The 11,410-nt window shown below is 41.2% G+C and overlaps 1 non-coding gene across 1 annotated transcript; it reads right to left on the bottom strand.

The window, feature by feature from the left end:
• Positions 1-10,920: 10,920 nt before the first annotated feature.
• LOC145141479 (small nucleolar RNA R71) lies at positions 10,921-11,027 on the bottom strand. The gene has a single exon (XR_013722688.1). It is a non-coding gene; the product is annotated as a small nucleolar RNA R71 (small nucleolar RNA).
• Positions 11,028-11,410: the final 383 nt, after the last annotated feature.

The following is an 11,410-nucleotide window of genomic DNA, read 5'->3' as shown; positions in this document are numbered from 1 at the left end:
AACTAGTTTACGACCGTAAACACGTTTACGGCCGTATACTCGTTTACGGTTAGTAACGAGTGGACCCCCCATCACCGACCACCTCACCCCTATAAATACGATACCTCCACCTTCATTTGAACATTTCTGGCCAAAAACTCTCTCCTTCTCTCTTTAAGAACCTTAACCGTAAACACTCAAAACGCCTTCAAACTTCGGAAATCATCGAGAAACCACGTTTGGAGTCACTTTGGAACGTCTGGAAACGATTATCTCTTCGAAATCAGCACTAGTGTTCTTGAGTTTACGGTCAGCCTTCAGAAACCGTAAACTCTATTCTTGAGTTTACGGTCCAAGCCTTCAAGAACCGTAAACTCTGTTCTTGAGTTTACGGTCCAAGCCTTCAAGAACCGTAAACTCTGTTCTTTAGTTTACGGTCCAAGCCTTCAAGAACCGTAAACTCTGTTCTTGAGTTTACGGCCGTAAACTCACCGAGTCTTCAGAAACCGTAAACTCCAGCTTACGACCGTAAACCCCAGTTTACGACCGTAAACCTTTGTTCACGACCGTAAACACCTTTTGGTGGTGCTTTTGGCTGAAAACTCACCCTCTTTGATTCGATCAAGTCCCGGTAACATTCCTCAACCGAATACAAGTGTTCTTATGACACTTTATCTATCGAAATCGCTAATTTAGAAACATATATGTATTTATTTGATAATAGGATTTTGTTAAGTGTCAGGTGCAACAACTCAAGGATCTTCATTTCAGTCAACGATTTCACGCAACGACTGTGAGTTCATACCCCTACATTTTCCATATTTTCAATGTTTTCAGGGGGGAATACAAGCTAAACATAAATGTTTGCAAAAACTCATGCAAACCTCATACTTTAACCCTTTTGTACTGTGTTGAGCATAAGGAACGTTTTCACTAAAATTTCATAGTTTTCCGGACACGCTATTCACTAAACATGCAAACTATAATCGGTATAGTTTGGGATTTTTCTAAACATAACAAGTACAAAAACTTTCACAACTAAACATATGCTCTAAGACAGAAACAGCTTACATTTTACATCACTACTTTATCATGGTATTCATAACTGTAATTATCACTATATACGGTATTCATACGGATTTTCACTACGGTAGAACGCTACTACACTACATGTAAACTAGATTGTACGATACTGTGAGGCGCTACTTCACTACTGTACCCTTAGGTGTACAGGGATAAATCCTACCACTGTATAACCAGAGTCTCCTGGAGGGAGAGCGTGAGATTTGTGAATAGATCTATTCGGGACTGACAATCCCACATCTGGACTGCTAGCTACAGTTAGGCGGGCACGCCTGAGATGTACAAATGTCATTTAACTCGACGCCTGAAGAACGTTGGAAAGGTCTCTAGTCATATCAAGCATGGTTATGCGACTCACAATATGTATAAATCACCTTTAGTTTACCACTTGACACTCTTCAACAGTTTTATTTATACTAAATAGAATTGGCATACACTACGTATACTGGCTAAAGTCAGGGTTTTCAAACGGAACCGATCATGCATGGGTTTCATACACAAAATACCTATACTTCATGATTAGCTCTAGCTAGTCACATGAGTTACTATTTTCACACATCACTAGGGTTTTCAGTGACTAACATTCATGGTTTTATACAGAGTTGAGAACACTACATTTTCACTAAAGAAAATATCGGATTTTCTTGGAACTATACAAACATTTTTGCGAACTCATTAACGATTTTCACTACAAATCACCGCTTATGAACTCACCAGCTTTATGCTGATACTCTTTCAAACTGCTTGTATTCTCAGGAAATCAGTAGACAGGTACTTGTTGGATTTTCGAGGAACTGGAGCAATAAGAGTCTTATGTTTATTCTATATAAAGCGATTTGATGTAATTCAAACAAATTTTCAGACAAAGATTCAAACTGATGTAAACATTTTTACTTAAGTATTCACTGTAATGGTTGTGTTACTATGATTGCTATTATTCATTGGTTGTGATGCTACACATGACGTCCTCCGCCCTGGAACGTTTCTGCCATCGGTTTCGGGGTGTAACAGATTGGTATCAGAGCCCTTGTTTATAGCGAACTAGTATACCGAACCTTACATGGTATACAACTATAAACACTAAGGGGCCTAAGTGCTCTACGCTAAAAGTATACTTTCAAAAATATAAGTATTTTTATAAAAAGTATACGAGCATGCATACATAACAAAGTTCGTGTCTCTAGTAGAACAAAACAAGAAGTATTTGGCTGTTGGAACGCTGCAGTTAAACCTGGGCAGTTATGTAATCATGTCTAGGGTGAATATAGCCTGATCAACTATATTCAGTCGAGACATGACCAACATGTGCGTGGGAGTGACTATGGTGTTACAGCAGGCCTAAAACTTACCAAAAATCATCTCACATAAAATACTATAGGAGTATTTTCGCTAGAGCCAAACTCAGTATACAGATTCACTCTAAGTGTTGTTACCTCTTCTTCCATAAGAGATAACTTACTTGCGTCAGTAACCTTTCTGTGCTTATCGCTCGGCAGTATACTTTTATTATCAGGATGAGATATATCTTGTTATATATATATATATATATATATATATATATATATATATATATATCGAGGACTTACCATCCTCTTCTTCCCGATTGTTTCTAGAACAAGATGCCTCCTCGACCAAGACCCATCAGAAGGAACGACGACACTCCGCCACCACCACCACCCCCTCAGTTCAACCACGTCATGTTCCAGGCAGCAGTTACCGCCGCCGTGACTGCAGCAATGGCACAAGTGAATGATGGTGGGGCTGGAGGTGGAACCGATCCCCAGAGACAAGATGGAAGTCAGGGACATCAAAAAGAGTGTTCCTACAAGGACTTCATGACTGCGAAACCCAAGTCCTTTGACGGAAATGGAGGTGTCATCGCCCTGACTTAATGGTTCGAGAAGATCGAATCCATCTTCGAAATTTGCGTCTGTTCTGAAGCAAACAAGGTGAAGTTCGCCGCCTGCACCTTCACCGACAGAGCCTTGACCTGGTGGAATGGTCGAGTCAAAACTCTAACCCTGCCAGTGGCTAACGCCATGGGTTGGGAAAAACTGAAGGAGCTCATGCTCGCGGAGTACTGCCCGAGGGGCGAAGTGCAAAAGTTGGAACACGAACTCTAGAACTCGAAGATGAAGGGTTCCGACAGCGCTGCCTACACCGCGAGATTTTGTGATCTGGCTCTCCTTTGTCCGGGAATGGTCACCCCGGAGAGCAAGAAAATCAAAAGGTACATCTGGGGACTAACACAACCAACAAAGGGGAATGTCTTGGTTGCTAGACCGATTACTTTTGAAAGCGCCAAGGATCTGGTACAGACTCTGATCGATCATGGAATCGATCTGGATGAGGTGGCAGCTGTCTCCGAGCCACAAAAGGAAAGCGGTGGGAAGAAGAAGAAGTTTGGTAACAAACGAAAGGGTCAGTCTTCGCAGGAGCCCTACAAGAAACAACAAACAGTGGCAGTTCATGCTGTTACTGCTCCTGCTGCTGCTCCCACTGCTGTTCCAACCACCCAATCTCCTACCGGTGGTTATGCTGGAAAACTACCCCTGTGCAACAAGTGTAACTTCCATCATCATGGACCCTGTCGTGAGTTGAGTTGCAACAGCTGTGGAAAGAAAGGACACACAGCTCGATACTGTAAGGTGCCAACCCAACCAACCAACCAGGCCCCGGGAGCGAGCGCTAGTCAATCTTGTTATGGATGTGGAGAGGCTGGGCACTTCAGGAGAAACTGCCCCAAGGCAACAACTGGTGGTAATACAGGAAGAGTTCTGGTGATGGGCCAGGAGGAAGCAGTTGCTGATCCTACCGTTGTTACGGGTACGTTCCTCCTTGACAACTCTTATGCATGCATTCTCTTCGATTCTGGTGCGGAGAGGAGTTTTGTTAGTCATACATTCAAACATCTAATCAAATATAAATCCCAACCTCTAACCGAAATATTTACCGTCGAGATGGCTAACGGAAAGAAGGAGAGCACTAACGACATATTCATAGGCTGTACTCTTACTCTAGACAATTATTCTTTTCCCATCGACCTTATGCATATGTCCATCAAGAGCTTCGATGTCATAATCGGCATGGATTGGTTGAGTTCCAATCGTGCTGATATTCTTTGCTTCGAGAAGGCTATCCGTCTCAACCTTCCCTCTGGCGAAACCCTTATGATTTATGGTGATAAGCTCAGTTCGAACCTCCGTATCATCTCGTGCATCAAAGCTCAGAAGTATCTGCGGAAGGAGTGCCATGCATTTCTAGCTCATGTTGTCGACGAAACGCAAAAAGTTAGAGACCTCGAGAGCATCCCCGAAGTCTGTAATTTTCCTGATGTCTTCCCCGAAGACCTCCCAGGAATCCCTCCCGAGCGCCAAGTCGAGTTTCGTATCGACTTGATCCCTGGAGCTACCCCTGTAGCTAAGTCTCCTTATCGTTTAGCACCAGCGGAAATGCAAGAATTATCCAGTCAGCTCAATGAGCTGATCAGCAAAGGATTCATAAGGCCGAGTTCCTCACCATGGGGAGCTCCGATCTTATTTGTGAAAAAGAAAGATGGATCCTTCCGGATGTGCATTGACTACCGAGAGCTGAATAAGCTTACCATCAAGAACCGATATCCCTTACCTAGAATCGACGATCTCTTCGACCAACTTCAGGGAGGCAGTTATTTCTCAAAGATAGATCTAATATCAGGGTACCATCAGTTGCGAGTTCATGAGAATGATGTACCCAAAACAGCATTCTGAACTCGCTATGGACACTACGAGTTTGTAGTAATGCCCTTTGGTCTAACCAACGCACCGGCAGTATTCATGGACCTGATGAATCGGGTGTGCCGCCCTTTCTTAGACAAGTTTGTGATTGTGTTCATCGACGATATACTTGTCTATTCGCAGAGTGAGAATGACCATAAACAGCACTTAAGGCAGGTGTTGGAAACATTAAGGGCAGAAAAACTATACGCGAAATTCTCGAAGTGCGAATTCTGGATCAGGAAGGTAAATTTTCTAGGACACGTGATTAGCAAGGAAGGAATACACGTGGACCCTTCCAAGATCAAAGCGATTGAGAATTGGTCTGCACCAAAGACACCCACGGAAATCCGACAATTCTTGGGTCTCGCAAGCTATTATCGCAGGTTCATTCAGAACTTCTCCATAATCGCTAAGCCTTTAACTACCCTGACACAGAAGGGTGTAACCTTCAGTTGGGAAGCCAAGCCAGACACGACATTTCAAACATTGAAGCAGGCCCTGTGCAGCGCACCTATCTTGTCCCTGCCCGAAGGGACAGAAGACTTTGTGGTCTACTGTGATGCATCCAATCAGGGCCTAGGCTGTGTGCTCATGCAACGAGGAAACGTTATCGCCTATGCCTCGAGACAGTTGAAAACACATGAAGTCAATTACACAACTCACGATTTAGAGTTGGGAGCAGTGGTCTTTGCGTTAAAGATCTGGAGACACTGTCTCTATGGAACCAAGTGCACTATCTTCACCGACCATAAGAGCTTACATCACATATTTGATCAGAAGGAGTTAAACATGAGAGAGCGACGATGGGTCGAGCTACTCAGTGACTACGAGTGCGAAATTCGCTATCATCCCGGCAAGGCCAATGTGGTAGCAGACGCCCTCAGCCGAAAGGAGTATTCGGGGCGTAAGGTGAAGGCACTAACAATGACCATCCATTCCCACCTGTCCGCGCAGATCAGAGAGGATCAACTGCAAGCCTTAAAACCAGAGAACATGCCGGGTGAAGCTTTGAGAGGAATGGAAAAGAATCTGGAGATCAAGGGAGACGGAGTTTATTATTTCATGGACCGGATCTGGACCCCAAAGTTCGGTGGTTACAGAGAGGTTGTAATGAACGAAGCTCACAGGACGAAATACTCCGTTCACCCAGGGTCGGATAAGATGTACTTGGATCTCAAACAGCTCTATTGGTGGCCAAACATGAAAGCAGAGATCGCTACCTTCGTGGGCAAATGCCTGACTTGCGCCAAGGTGAAGGTCGAATATCAGAAGCCCTCGGGTTTACTTCAACAGCTGAGTGGAAGTGGGAAAGGATAACCATGGATTTTATCACCAAGTTACCCAGATCTCCGAGTGGGCACGACGCCATTTGGGTAATAGTCGATCGGTTGACAAAATCCGCCCACTTCCTACCAATCAAAGAAAACTTCAAGATGGAGAGACTCACCCGATTATACCTTCAAGAGATAGTTCGCCTTCATGGTGTACATGCATCCATTATCTCCGATCGAGATAACAGGTTTACATCGAGGTTCTGGCAGTCACTACAGAAAGCTCTTGGAACTAAGTTGGATATGAGCACGGCTTATCATCCGCAGACTGATGGACAGAGTGAGAGAACTATTCAGACATTGGAAGACATGTTGAGAGCCCGCGTCATCGATTTCGGTGCGTCATGGGACACTCATCTTCCTTTGGTTGAATTTTCCTACAACAACAGCTACCATACCAGCATCAAGGCTGCGCCGTTTGAAGCCCTCTATGGTCGTAGGTGCAGATCCCCTCTGTGCTGGGCTGAGGTTGGCGACACGCAGCTAGCCAGGGGTCAAGTCCCCGACAGTACTCTCACTGGTCCTGAAATTATCCGAGAGACGACTGAGAAGGTTCTGTAGATCCGAGAACGACTGAAAGCCTCACGAGATAGACAAAAGGACTACGCCGATAAGAGACGGAAACCCTTGGAATTCTAGGTTGGTGACCGCGTCCTTCTGAAGGTCTCACCCTAGAAAGGCATGATACGCTTTGGGAAGCATGGAAAGCTAAACCCAAGGTACATTGGACCGTTCGAGATCCTTGCTAAGATCGGTCCCGTAACATACAAACTCCAATTACCCCGAGAGCTCAGCAACATCCATCCTGTTTTCCACGTATCGAACCTAAAGAAGTGTTTGTCCAATGAGACACTTGTGATTCCTCTCGATGAGATTGAAATCAACGAGAACCTCAACTTCGTGGAAGAACCGGTCGAAATCATGGACAGAGAGATCAAACGAACGAAACAAAGTCGCATCCCGATAGTGAAGGTTCGCTGGAATGCCAAGCGGGGACCCGAATTCACTTGGGAGCGCGAAGATCAGATGAAACAGAAATATCCGCAGCTCTTTCCTAATCCATGATTTGTATTCTATGTTTGAATTTCGGGACGAAATTCCCTCTAACGGGGAGATGATGTGACAACCCGAAACTTTTTTCCGTTTCCGTTACGCGATTTCCGTTAATAAAACCCGAAACTTTTGGTTTAGAAAATAATCTAGTTATTTACATAATTAAATTATTTACGAGTCGGAACCAAAATCGCGCGGAAAACCCAAATATCTCGAAAAATCAAACATTCTCGGTCTAAGTGAGGTTACGACCGTAAACGTGTTTACGGCCGTAAACTCGTTTACGACCGTAAACATGTTTACGGCCGTATACTCGTTTACGGTTAGTAACGAGTGGACCCCCCATCACCGACCACCTCACCCCTATAAATACGATACCTCCACCTTCATTTGAACATTTCTGGCCAAAAACTCTCTCCTTCTCTCTTTAAGAACCTTAACCGTAAACACTCAAAATGCCTTCAAACTTCGGAAATCATCGAGAAACCACGTTTGGAGTCACTTTGGAACGTCTGGAAACGATTATCTCTTCGAAATCAGCACTAGTGTTCTTGAGTTTACGGTCAGCCTTCAGAAACCGTAAACTCTGTTCTTGAGTTTACGATCCAAGCCTTCAAGAACCGTAAACTCTGTTCTTGAGTTTACGGTCCAAGCCTTCAAGAACCGTACACTCTGTTCTTGAGTTTACGGTCCAAGCCTTCAAGAACCGTAAACTCTGTTCTTGAGTTTACGGCCGTAAACTCACCGAGTCTTCAGAAACCGTAAACTCTAGCTTACGACCGTAAACCCCAGTTTACGACCATAAACCTTTGTTCATGACCGTAAACACCTTTTGGTGGTGCTTTTGGCTGAAAACTCATCCTCTTTGATTCGATCAAGTCCCGGTAACATTCCTCAACCAAATACAAGTGTTCTTATGACACTTTATCTATCGAAATCGCTAATTTAGAAACATATATGTATTTATTTGATAATAGGATTTCGTTAAGTGTCACGTGCAACAACTCAAGGATCTTCATTTCAGTCAACGATTTTACGCAACGACTGTGAGTTCATACCCCTACATTTTCCATATTTTCAACTTTTTCAGGGGAGGAATACAAGCTAAACATAAATGTTTTCAAAAACTCATGCAACCCTCATACTTTAACCCTTTTGTACTGTGTTGAGCATAAGGAACGTTTTCACTAAAATTTCATAGTTTTCCGGACACGCTATTCACTAAACATGCAAACTATAATCGGTATAGTTTGGGATTTTTCTAAACATAACAAGTACAGAAACTTTCACAACTAAACATATGCTCTAAGACAGAAACAGCTTACAGTTTACATCACTACTTTATCATGGTATTCATAACTGTAATTATCACTATATACAGTATTCATACGGATTTTCACTACGGTAGAACGCTACTACACTACATGTAAACTAGATTGTACGATACTGTGATGCGCTACTTCACTACTGTACCCTTAGGTGTACAGGGATAAATCCTACCACTGTATAACCAGAGTCTCCTGGAGGGAGAGCGTGAGATTTGTGAATAGATCTATTCAGGACTGACAATCCCACATCTGGACTGCTAGCTACAGTAAGGCGGGCACGCCTGAGATGTACAAATGTCATTTAACTCGACGCCTGAAGAACGTTGGAAAGGTCTCTAGTCATATCAAGCATGGTTATACGAGTCACAATATGTACAAATCATCTTTAGTTTACCACTTGACACTCTTCAACAGTTTTATTTATACTAAATAGAATTGGCATACACTACGTATACTGGCTAAAGTCAGGGTTTTCAAACGGAACCGATCATGCATGGGTTTCATACACAAAATACCTATACTTTATGATTAGCTCTAGCTAGTCACATGAGTTAGTATTTTCACACATCACTACGGTTTTCAATGACTAACATTCATGGTTTTATACAGAGTTGAGAACACTACATTTTCACTAAAGAAAATATCGGATTTTCTTGGAACTATACAAACATTTTTGCGAACTCATTAACGATTTTCACTACAAATCACCGCTTATGAACTCACCAGCTTTATGCTGATACTCTTTCAAATTGCTTGTATTCTCAGGAAATCAGTAGACAGGTACTTGTTGGATTTTCGAGGAACTGGAGCAATAAGAGTCTTATGTTTATTCTATATAAAGCGATTTGATGTAATTCAAACAAAGTTTCAGACAAAGATTCAAACTGATGTAAACATTTTTACTTAAGTATTCACTGTAATGGTTGTGTTGCTATGATTGCTATTATTCATTGGTTGTGATGCTACACATGACGTCCTCCGCCTCGGAACGTTTCCGCCATCGGTTTCGGGGTGTGACAATCTTATATTTATCTTCATAGCCCAAAAATCCTCATAATCAATTTAGTGTCCACTTGTGCAAGACCATTTCCTTGTAGAGCATGAATTGGTGAAAACATTAGAAGATCAAACCAAGACTTCTAATATCATTTAAATTGGTAGCCAATTGAAATTACTCCATGTATTGAAACTAATCATAGGAAAAAGGGTGATTCGAAGCTAAATGGAAGTTTCGTTATTCTCTTAATAAAACTTTGTCTTTAATTATTTGCTTTAGTTTAAAAGTTTTTAGCAATTAATTTAAGTTAATATGAACTTCCAAAATCAGAAAAAAAAAACCCCATTTTTTAGTTTTTTATAATTAGTTTAGCTTTTAGCATTTATTTTATTAATTAAAATATCGTTCCCTACGATCGACACCCGACTTAATTTACTATACTATAATTTAACTAAGTACACTACATATTTGTGTTTTAGTTGTTAGAATTAGTTAGGTTATAAATTTAAAGTTTTAATGGTATATATAACACAAACACCAAAGTTTTTGGCGTCGTTGTCAGGGAACGGCGCATTTTAGTTTTAATTTATTTGCTATTAGTTACTTGATCCTTTTGTGGGGTAAAAACCGCAAAAAGCTAATTTTCTTCGTTGTTTTAGTTTTTCTGTTTGAATGAGTTCACGACGTGAGGATCTAGTCGCCACGACGTGAAAACTGGTCGTTTTCAATTTTTAGTTTATTTTGCTTTTGTTTGTTTTTACATGTTTTCTTTGTTTTATTTTAGTAGTACATGACCAGTGGATTATCTTTTAAAAATGTACCACCCTTTGAAGATCCATAATCCGAGTTCCATAAGAAAAAGGACAAAAGAAAGACGAGTCTAGCAACAGTTTCAAATTAGACAAAGTAGAAACTTTTGAAAGAATTCCCAACAAGAAAGGAACGGGTTACGAACTAGAAACCGATAGTGACTCAGAAGAGGAAGTCAAGAGAAAATATGACAATACAATGATAGACATCATGACAATGACCATGAAGGAGTACAATATAAGGATGCATAATGACAATGGGTCGGGTCTTGTGCCACCAGAAATTCTAGCCGCGACAAACTTTGAGCTTAAGAGACATATCTTCACTATGCTCAAAGATATTCCATTATATAGGAAGGATCACGAAGATGCCTACAGATACATTGATGAGGTGTTAGACATTGCAAACTACTTCAATGTTCCAAATGTTACATGTGATGCACTGCTACTAAGGATACTTGTAGTGACATTTGAAAGAGCAAAAAAGGATTGTTTAAATTCAATTCCACCTGGAGTAATCACTACATGGGCCAACCTATGAGATGAATTCATCCAATAATTCATCCCTCCTTCAAAGATAGAAAAGTTGAAAAGAACATACTGAATTTCCTATAATTAGATGGAGAGTCTTTGTATGAAGCGTGGGAACATTACAAGGGATTATTACGTAATTGTCCACAACATAATCTTAACGTGCAACAAGAGATATCCACTTTTTATGTAACATCTGTCAAATTAGGTCAACAACAATCATCTTTGATTGTGGCAAACACGTAATGTAATAGACTTATCTTGTAATTTATGCCAATTTCTAATGCAAATACGAACTTTCATAAATACATTCTAATATAATTCGAAATTACACGTGTATACGATTCCAAAAATATATAGAAAACCTCAATCCGACTTCGTTTGAAGAAGTTATGATTTACGTAAAAGAATTCTAACACTATATCATCTATTATGAGAGGAATTTAAAATAGAGTGAGAATTAGCTATTGGAATCTAAATAAATTTTTAATGCTCGGAAATACCTACGCGTGGATATAAAGAACATCAAAAATGGAGTTTG

The sequence above is a fragment of the Lactuca virosa genome, chromosome 9 (assembly GCF_052849685.1).
Source record: "Lactuca virosa cultivar CGN04683 chromosome 9, Lactuca_virosa_CGN04683_v6, whole genome shotgun sequence".
In the NCBI taxonomy this organism is placed as follows: Eukaryota; Viridiplantae; Streptophyta; class Magnoliopsida; order Asterales; family Asteraceae; genus Lactuca; species Lactuca virosa.
This window is presented reverse-complemented; position numbering and strand designations above follow the sequence as displayed.